The sequence below is a fragment of the Pseudophryne corroboree genome, chromosome 1 (genome assembly GCF_028390025.1).
Source record: "Pseudophryne corroboree isolate aPseCor3 chromosome 1, aPseCor3.hap2, whole genome shotgun sequence".
NCBI lineage: Eukaryota > Metazoa > Chordata > Amphibia > Anura > Myobatrachidae > Pseudophryne > Pseudophryne corroboree.
The window spans coordinates 177,094,135-177,105,212 of record NC_086444.1 but is presented as its reverse complement, the minus strand read 5'-3'; positions in this window follow the sequence as shown (position 1 = coordinate 177,105,212).

Below are 11,078 nucleotides of genomic sequence, written 5' to 3'. Positions count from 1 at the left end.
ATGGCAAGCCTATATTCATTGGTGTTCTGGAAAAAATTACAATCCAAGAGCCTTTAAAGTAGCTAGAATTTTGGATTTTATGCAGGCAGGATTGGATAAGGGGTTGAAGGTTGCTTTCTTGAGGGTGCAAGTCTCAGCATTGACTGTATGGTTTCAGCAGAAGATTGCTGACCTACAGGATGTACGTACGTTTTTCCAAGGAGTAGTACATATTCAACCTCCATTTGTTCCTCCTGCAGCTCCCTGGGATTTGAATTTAGTTCTTAAATTTCTCCAGGGTCCTTTGTTTGAACCACTTGAGAGAGCGGATCTTAAGTGGTTAACGATTAAAGTTCTTTTTTTACTGGCAATGGCGTCAGCCAGAAGAGTGTCAGATTTAGGAGCATTATCATGTAAGTCTCCTTTCCTAAGTTTTTTTCCAGACAGAGCAGTTCTCAGAACGAGATCTAGTTATCTTCCAAAGGTGGTGTCAAAGTTTCACCTGAATGAAGAGATTGTAGTCCCAGCTTTTCAGGTATCGGGACTATCTGCGGGAGAAGCGTCACTGGACGTGGTCCCGTCTTTAAAAATCTACATAGATCGTGCTAGTGCCATCAGGAAAACAGATTCCCTCTTCATCCTCTACGGATTCCATAGGAGAGGTTGGCCTGCTAGTAAACAGACGCTGGCGAGATGGCTCCGAGTGGTAATATCTGAAGCTTATTCTCATGCAGATCTCCCTATTCCGGCTAATGTCTCTGCACACTCTACACGTAAGGTAGGTCCTTCTTGGGCAGCACAACAGGGTGCATCAGCAGAACAGATATGTAAGGCAGCCACATGGTCTTCCATAAACACATTCATCAGACATTATGCCTTGGATACTTTTGCCTCTCATGATGCAGACTTCGGGCGTAAGGTCCTCCTGTGCAATCAGGAGCGTCCCCACCACTAAAATGGCTTTGGGAATCCCAATGTTATCCTGTGGATAATCCTGTGGACCCAGCCAGAGAAATAAACGTTATGGTAAGAACTTACCGTTGATAACGTGATTTCTCTTATGTCCACAGGGATCCCACCCGGACGCATCTGATTTGAGGATCTAGACAAACACTAAAAACCTCTTCCTTCTTGTATGGAAGGGTGTGCATATGTGTTCTTATCGCCTGTACAGGTCTCTACCTAATGTTCCTGCCTATAATTGCTGTGGAACGAACTGATCTGACTGAGTCAGTGGGCGGGACTATATAGTGGAGGCCCCAATGCATCCTGGGAGGCCAGAAAGCTCGTGACCGTGTTGGTGCCATTTTCGCTGTCGCTCGACAATATCCCAATGTTATCCTGTGGATACCTGTGGACATAAGAGAAATCACGTTATCAACGGTAAGTTCTTACCATAACGTTTATTTTGGATGCTTAAAATCAGACACCGTATTTTTTAATGGCTTGTGGGTGAAATATTCTTTCATGGATTCTGTGATGTGTCCCCAGTCAGCGGGATCATGAGAATAACACACAAGGATATCATCCTCCATAGATTTTCTGGATGTATTTTGTAATCTTGATAAGGCAGTAGATTTCTGAATGCTCTGTCTCAAAATTTGCAATATCTTCAACAAAAGCAGAAGAGGCCTGTTGCACATCTGCTGCTTCTATGTCATGGGATGGTCTGTAGGCTTGTGGTATCAGAGGTTTCATCTGAGTTAGCAGGACAAGCATCCTGCTGCATGCCTGTATTAATGTCTGCCGTAATACTGCTCTGAGAAGTTCCTGGTACATCCAATTCAGGCTCAGGATCCTTAGAAGAGATTGTAGGAATCTTTGGGGTTATGAAAGACTGCATTCATTTTTGTTGTATTAGGGCTTCCCTTTCTATCTCTTCTTTTTTTTTCTTTCTCTTACGTCCTAGAGGATGCTGGGGACTCCGTAAGGACCATGGGGATAGATGGGCTCTGCAGGAGACATGGGCACTAAAAAAGAACTTTAGGTATGGGTGTGCACTGGCTCCTCCCTCTATGCCCCTCCTCCAGACCTCAGTTGATTACTGTGCCCAGAGGAGACTGGGTGCATTACAGGGAGCTCTCCTGAGTTTCCTGAAAAGAAAGTATTTTGTTAGTTTTTTATTTTCAGGGAGCCTGCTGGCAACACTCCCTGCATCGAGGGACTGATGGGAGAGAAACAGACCTACTTGAATGTTAGGCTCTGTTTCTTAGGCTACTGGACACCATTAGCTCCAGAGGGAACAGAATGCAGGTCTCACCCTCGCCGTTTGTCCCAGAGCCGCGCAGCCGTCCTCGCAGAGCCGGAAGATAGAAGCCGGGTGAGTATGTGAAGAAAGAAGACTTCAGAGGCGGCAGAAGACTTCAGATATTTATAGAGGTAACACTGTGCGCCATTGCTCCCACACAGCACACACAGGGCAGTCACTGTAAGGGTGCAGGGCGCAGGGGGGGGCGCCCTGGGCAGCAATAAGGACCTCCAAATCTGGCTAAAATAGTGATATACAGGCTGGGCACTGTATATATGAGACCCCCGCCAGTTTTTTTTTAATTTTCAGTGGGACAGAAGCCCGCCGCTGAGGGGGCGGGGCTTGTTCCTCAGCACTCACCTGCGCCATTTTTCTCCACAGCACACCGCTGAGAAGCTCCCCGGACTCTCCCCTGCTTACCACGGTGAAAGAGGGTTTTTAAGAAGGGGGGGGGGGCACATAATTGGCGCAGTAATAGATGATAACAGCGCTATCTGGGTAAACATATTGTGTTTTTTCCCTGGGTCATTAGCGCTGGGTGTGTACTGGCATACTCTCTCTCTCTCCAAAGGGCCTAAAGGGGGAACTGTCTTCAGTTAAGAGGATTCCCTGAGTGTGTGGTGTCGGTATGCGTGTGTCGGCATGTCTGAGATAGAAGGCTCTCCTAGGGAGGAGGTGGAGCAAATGACTGTGGTGTCTCCGTCGGCAACACCGACACCTGACTGGTTGGAAATGTAGTATGTTTTAAGTGCTAATGTGAATTTATTGCACAAAAGGTTAGACAAAGCTGAGTCCAGGGGATGTACAGGGTGTCGAGCCCTGCCTGCCCCTATGTCGCAGGGACCTTCGGGGTCTCAAAAGCGCCCACTATCCCAAATAGTAGACACGGATACCGACACGGATTCTGACTCCAATGTCGACTACGATGATGCAAAGTTACAGCCAAAATTGGCTAAAAGTATTCAATATATGATTATTGCAATAAAAGATGTTTTGCATATCACAGAGGAACCCCCTGTCCCTGACACGAGGGTTCCCATGTATAAGGAAAAGAAACCTGAGGTAACCTTTCCCCCGTCTCATGAGCTGAACGAGTTATTTGAAAAGGCTTGGGAATCCCAAAAGGATTCTTATGGCGCACCCTTTCCCGAATAAGGACAGGATACGGTGGGAATCAGCCCCAAGGGTGGACAAAGCATTGACACGCTTGTCCAAAAAGGTAGCGCTGCCATCCCAGGATACGGCTACCCTCAGGGATACAGCTGATCGCAAGCCGGAGGCTACCTTGAAGTCCATTTACACACATTCTCGTACCTTACTCAGACCGGCGATAGCGTCGGCTTGGGTTTGTAGCGCTGTAATAGCATGGACAGATACCTTATCGGGGGAAATTGATACCCTAGATAAGGATACCATATTATTGACCCTGGGTCATATTAAAGATGCTGTCTTATATATGAGAGATGCTCAAAGAGATATTGGCCTACTGGGTTCTAGAGTCAACACTATGGCGATTTCTGCTAGACGAGTCCTATGGACCCGGCAATGGACAGGTGATGCCGACTCAGAGGCATATGGAGGTTTTACCTTACAGGGGTGAGGAATTGTTTGGGGAAGGTCTCTCGGACCTGGTTTCCACAGCTACGGCAGGTAAATCAATTTTTTTGCCTTATATTCCCTCACAGCCTAAGAAAGCGCCACATTATCAGATGCAGTCCTTTCGTTCAAATAGGAGCACGAGAGTACGAGGATCGTCCTTTCTTGCCAGAGGTAAGGGCAGAGGGAAAAAGCTGCCTAACACAGCTAGTTCCCAGGAGCAGAAGTCCTCCCCGGCCTCTACTAAATCCACCGCATGACGCTGGGGCTCCGCTGAGGGAGTCCGCCCCAGTGGGGGCACGTCTTCGACTTTTCAGCCACATCTGGGTTCACTCAGGAGGGGGTATTACTCAACCCAGTTTGTAGTCCCGAAACCGGACGATTCGGTCAGACCCATTCTAAATTTAAAATCCTTGAACCTATACTTGAAAAGGTTCAAGTTCAAGATGGAATCGCTCAGAGCGATCATCGCCAGCCTAGAAGAGGGAGATTTTATGGTATCTCTGGACATAAAGGATGCATACCTTCATGTTCCCATTTATCCACCTCATCAGGCGTGCCTGAGATTTGCGGTACAGGAGTATCATTACCATCCCGTACTTGGACGATCTCCTCATAAAAGCTAGATCATGAGAGCAGTTGTTGAACAGCGTGTCACTTTCAATGAAGGTGTTGCAGCAACACGGCTGGATTCTCATTATCCCGAAGTCACAGTTGGTTCCTACGACTCGTCTGACCTTCTTAGGCATGATTCTGGATATGGACAAGAAAAGGGTTTATCTTCCATTAGACAAGGCCCAGGAACTCATGACTCTGGTCAGGGACCTATTGAAGCCAAAACAGGTGTCAGTGCATCACTGCACTCAAGTCCTGGGAAAGATGGTGGCGTCTTACGAGGCCATTCCCTTCGGCAGGTTCCGTGCGAGGACTTTCCAATGGGACCTACTGGACTAGTGGTCCGTGTCACATCTGAAGATTCATCAGTTGATCACCGTGTCCCCCAGGGCCAGGGTATCTCTCCTGTGGTGGCTGCAGAGTGCTCACCTTCTAGAGGGTCGCAGGTTTGGCATTCAGGATTGGATTCTGGTAACCACGGACGCGAGCCTCCGAGGTTGGGGAGCAGTCACACAGGGAAGAAACTTCCAAGGTCTTTGGTCAAACCAGGAGACTTGTCTTCACATCAACGTCCTGGAGCTGAGGGCCATATACAATGCCCTTCGTCAAGCGGAGACTTTGCTTCGCAATCTACCGGTTCTGATTCAGTCAGACAACATCCGCAGTGGCTCATGTAAACCGCCAAGGCGGCACAAGGAGCAGAGTGGCAATGACGGAAGCCACCAGGATTCTTCGCTGGGCGGAAAATCATGTCAGCGCACTGTCAGCAGTGTTCATTCCGGGAGTGGACAACTGGGAAGCAGACTTCCTCAGCAGACACGATCTACATCCAGGAGAGTGGGGACTTCATCAGGAAGTCTTCACACAGATTGCAAGTCGGTGGGGACTGCCCCAAATAGACATGATGGCGTCCCGCCTCAACAAAAAACTACAGAGGTATTGCGCCAGGTCAAGAGACCCTCAGGCGGTGGCAGTGGACGCCCTGGTGACACCGTGGGTGTTCCAGTTGGTCTATGTGTTTCTTCCTCCTTCCTCTCATACCCAAGGTGTTGAGAATCATAAGAAAAAGAGGAGTACAGATAATTCTCATTGTTCCAGGCTGACCGCGAAGGGCCTGGTATCCGGATCTGCAGGAAATGCTCACAGAAGATCCGTGGCCCCTTCCGCTAAGACAGGACCTGTTGCAACAGGGGCCCTGTCTGTTCCAAGACTTACCGCGGCTGCGTTTGGCGGTTGAACGCTGGATCCTAGCGGAAAAGGGTATTCCGGATGAGGTCATCCCTACTCTGTTGAAGGCTAGGAAGGAAGTGACAGCTAAACATTATCACAGTATATGGCGGAAGTATGTTTCTTGGTGTGAGGCCAGGAAGGCTCCTACGGAAGAATTCCATCTGGGCCGTTTCCTTCACTTCCAACAAACTGGAGTGAATTTGGGCCTAAAATTAGGCTCCATTAAGGTTCAGATTTCGGCCCTATCCATTTTCTTTCAGAAGGAATTAGCTTCTCTCCCAGAAGTACAGACTTTTGTGAAGGAAGTGCTACATAGTCAACCTCCTTTTGTACCTCCGGTGGCGCCTTGGGACCTTAACGTGGTGTTGAGTTTCCTTAAGTCACACTGGTTTGAACCACTTAAAACGGTGAAGTGGTGATGTTGTTGGCCTTGGCTTCGGCTAGGCGAGTGTCGGAGTTGGCGGCTTTGTCTCACAAAAGCCCCTATCTGGTTTTCCATGTGTATAGAGCAGAATTGCGGACTTGTCCTCAATTCTTGCCCAAAGTGGTCTCATCTTTTCATATGAACCAACCTATTGTGGTGCCTGTGGCTACGCAAGACTTGGAGGATTCCGAGTCCCTTGATGTAGTCAGGGCTTTGAAAATTTACGTGGCCAGAACGGCTCGTGTAAGAAAAACAGAGGCACTGTTTGTCCTGTATGCAGCCAACAAGCTTGGCGCTCCTGCTTCTAAGCAGACTATTGCTCGCTGGATCTGTAACACGATTCAGCAGGCTCATTCTACGGCTGGATTGCCGTTACCAAAATCGGTTGAGGCCCATTCCACTAGGAAGGTGGGCTCTTCTTGGGCGGCTGCCCGAGGCGTCTCGGCATTACAGTTGGGCCGAGCAGCTACCTGGTCGGGTTCAAACACCTTTGCAAAGTTTTACAAGTTTGATACCCTGGCTGAGGAGGACTTCATGTTTGCTCAATTGGTGCTGCAGAGTCATCCGCACTCTCCCGCCTGTTTGGGAGCTTTGGTATAATCCCCATGGTCCTTACGGAGTCCCCAGCATCCTCTAGGTCGTAAGAGAAAATAAGATTTTAAACCTACCGGTAAATCTTTTTCTCCTAGTCCGTAGAGGATGCTGGGCGCCCGTGCCAGTGCGGACTACTTCTGCAAGGCTTGTAGATAGTTACTGCTTATATAAGGGTTATGTTACAGTTTGTTCAGTCTCTGACTGAGGCTGTGTTGTTTCATACTGTTAACTGGTTCGTATTACCCAAGTTATACGGTGTGAATGGTGTGGACTGGTATGAATCTTGCACTTGGATTAACAAAAATCCTTTCCTCGAACTGTCCGTCTCCTCTGGGCACAGTTTCTCTAACTGAGGTCTGGAGGAGGGGCATAGAGGGAGTAGCCAATGCACGCCCATACCTAAAAGTTCTTTTTTAATGCCTATGTCTCCTGCGGAGCCCGTCTATCCCCATGGTCCTTACGGAGTCCCCAGCATCCTCTACGGACTAGGAGAAAAAGATTTACCGGTAGGTTTAAAATCTTATTTTTTTTGTTTTTGTTTAGCAGATTCAGATGTGTGCTTATATATCCTGGTTGATAGAGAAATCAAAGCAATCTCTCATTAAGTAAGGGTAATAACAAATCAATTACCAAAAGTATACCACACATTCTATCTTCCTACTGAAAAAGATATCATCATGGATTCATCAATATTCAAACAAAACAACAAAGCAAGTAATACTGCACAAATTCCACAGTATAATTTACCTCTCACATTGCCCCCAACTCAAGAAATTGGCATTGGCATAGTCATTCATAAATACAAAATAAATAAAATACTGGTGATACCTGGACAACACTGATCAACTCTGCAAAATATCTTACAATTTCCAAAAAGAGTATAGCACTTTCCCTACCAGCTGGCTGTAGCTTTTGTCTAACGACAAGCTTCTGCAAAGTCAAAGCACCATGTATAATCAAATACAGTTTTGGTCCATCACAATAAAGAATTCTCTACACATGCAAAAATACATATAACAGTAAAAGAAGACTAAGGGAAATTCTTTGAAATATGAACATAAAATGAGGCTAACACATAAAAGTCAACACAAGCACAAGATGTTGGCATTATTAATCAGCTGAAATTCTCTATTTTGCGAATAGAGGAAAATATTTTTTTTGCAATCTAGTATATCATATTAAGGGGTCTATTCAATTGATGAAAGGATCCGACAGTTCAGTATTCAATTTGAGGCCAAATCAGACAGGTTTTGGCCATTTCTGACAATGTCAATACGAATTTTTTTTAAAGTTGGATTGACATTGTTGAAAACGGACCACAAACCTGTCGGATTTGGCCGTAAATCCGGCAAAACACGTGGATCTGCGGCTAATCTGCCAATCCACGTGTTTTCCAACAAGTCGGAAAAATGGCAGCCCCATTGAATAGGTCGAATCATGATTCGACCTAACGTCGGAAACTGCCATCGTTCCGACTAGACGGCAGTTCCAACTAGAATTAAATAGACCCCCATGGCTCTAAGCTACCAGTGGTCACTGAATGAAAACAATATTAAGGTGAGGCTTTCATTCATTTGCATGTAAAGCAATGAAAGTATAGGTGTTTAATTAAATTAACACATAATATCTTATCAGGGTTTAATGGATGTATAATATATATACAGCCAACTGTGTATTAACACATTTATGAAAGGACTATGTATATGTCTAGTACGTGCCACGCAGTGTAACAAACCTAGCACATGAAGGAGAGTGGGCCTGTGCATAGGAGAGATTAGGGCATATGTATTAAGCCTGGAGAAGTGATAAAGCAGTGAAAAGTGCAAGCTGATAATGCACCAGCCAATCAGCTCCAATATATAAATTGACAGGAGCTGATTGGCTGGTGCATTATCAACTTCCACGTATTACTTTTCCAGGCTTAATACATCTGCCCCATTGTGTGAAGAAGATGGTGCATTGGGGAACATTAATGGAGAGGCTGTGTATTGGGTACGGTTTGTGAAGCAGAGGTGGCTGTCTACTGTTAAGTTTCTTGACATGGGCAACACTTTACAATATTTAGGCATGGTGCTCAAAGAGAGAAAACCGCAAGGCCTAGACTTTTCAGTTAGCATATCCCACACATATGCAGCTAAAATGATCAGTCGTGTCACAGAACAACAGCCACTGTCTAGCTTTGTTTGCAGTCCACACACTATCAGAGTAGTAAGAGAAGGCTGACACTGAGGGTGCATGACAAGATGTTTTGCAATTTTTTGCATGGGATTCAGTGGCAAACGCAGGATTTCTAGAGAGGGGTTTCCAAATGCAGTCCACAATCTCCCGCTCTGCGGAACATTGGAGCCAGTGTCGGAGTCTGGGGGAGTGGTAGAAGAACACAGTAATGGACATAAATTTAAACATTGGTCTTTTTATACACTGTGGAGTCTATTCAATTGAAGTCGGAATTGCCGTCAAGACTGAAAGACGGAAGTTAACGACTTTTTTTGGTTGAATCAGGATTCGACCTATTCAATGGAGTTGCCGTTTTTTCTGACTTGTCTGCAATTCCGACTTGTCAGTAAACACGTGGATCAGCGGATTAGCCACGAATCCACGTGTTTTGTCAAATTACTGGCCAATTCCAACAGGTTATTGGCCTGTTTTCGACAATGCTGATCCGACTTCAGAAAAAGTCGGACCAGCATTGTCGAAAACGGGCATGCATGCTTTTTGAAAACTGACCTGTCAGATCCTCTGCGTCGGAGAGGAACTGACAGGCACTGAATAGACCCCTGTATACTTTAAGGAATACAGTATAAATATTTAACACTATAGAGTGGTCTATAGTATAGGTTGTGTCAAACATTTAAATAATATTAATGAATCATCAGGAAAAGGTTAAACATACCGTAATAAATAAATAAATACACATAATTGATCCAGTACTGCACTTTCTAAGCACACATTCTCCCACCTCATGGTAAGGCTCCTTTCTCTTCTTCCTGGTAGCTACTCTCTGGTCCAGTACACTGATTGAGAAATCAGATCCACACACACAGCCACCTTGGTAGAAGAAGCTGCTATCTTTGGTCATGTGCAGCAGCTCAGCTCTGTCCCTTAAACTGCATTATGTGGCGGCAGTATAAAAAGTATAGGCTGGTGAATGGATTCCCTCAACTACAAGTACACGTACAAGGCCCCTGGCCATTCAGGTCAAAGTTCAATACCAGCACATCTATATTCCAACCGACATACAAACCATATTAGAATCCTATTACAAAAGATAACTGCACAGGATGGTAATCACAATCCCAAGCCACACTAATGTATATGTATGTCACCCGTCACCGGAAGTGTGGCGCAAGTACCGCAATTACCTTGTTTTCTTATGTTTTACAATGCTGTGCTCATATAAACATATTGGTTTCAACCATAAAATGTATAGCTAAACTGTTACTCTAATCTAAATAAACTTCTTTCTGTATTTTATGGATATTTTGTGGATACATGTAAAATTGAGTCACATGATATGATGTGAGGTCACAACCAGGAAATCAATCACCCTAGGTATAAATAGACTTTCATTCGCAGTCTGTCCCTATCCCTTGAGCAAATCTTTTGAGACAAAATGCGTTGGCCTAACCCTAGGTGAACTCTATTTAAGATAAGATTTACATATATCTTCTATATATATATATATATATATATATATATATATATATATATATATATATATATATATATATATGCTCTTATCTATCTTATGTTCTCATTTTTATCTTGTGTTCTTAAAAAATGACTAACGATTTTTTAATTCTTTTTTTTTTTTTTTTATGAATTTATGTCAGATGTGAATATTTCTATCCATTTTTTCGTATTTTTAATGCTCCTGTTATAATTGTATATGTTGGAGATAAGATTCCTCTACCAACTCCCTTCAGCTGTCTGTTCGATACTTTTACCAATGCATTTGGAATCCCAGAAAGCAGACAAGATGCAGGGTTATGTCGGCAGAATGAGACAAAACACAAGCGTCTTTTCTGAGAAATGCTCTCTCACTACTCCTTCGTTTCTGTCCTTGAGAAGCAGTCTATACTCTCAACAAACTGTCTCATAACATGTTTCCAGGAGACCAACTTGACCTTGGGTCTCACAGAACCTTCTCTCTATTCTATTCTAACTTAACTAAATGTCAGCATTTGTTATAACTCATTATGAAGCCTGAAGCATCTCTAAAATGGCTACTGTTCTACAAGATGGCTGATAGAGACAGCATTATGCTAAAGCAGCTATCAGTCCCTCCATTTTATAATAATCTGACATTACAGTTGAGCTATGAGGCATTACAAAATCTCTGCCTAACGAGTCTAGGCAAACAGTCTAGCTACGATGGTGCTAAAGGCTTAT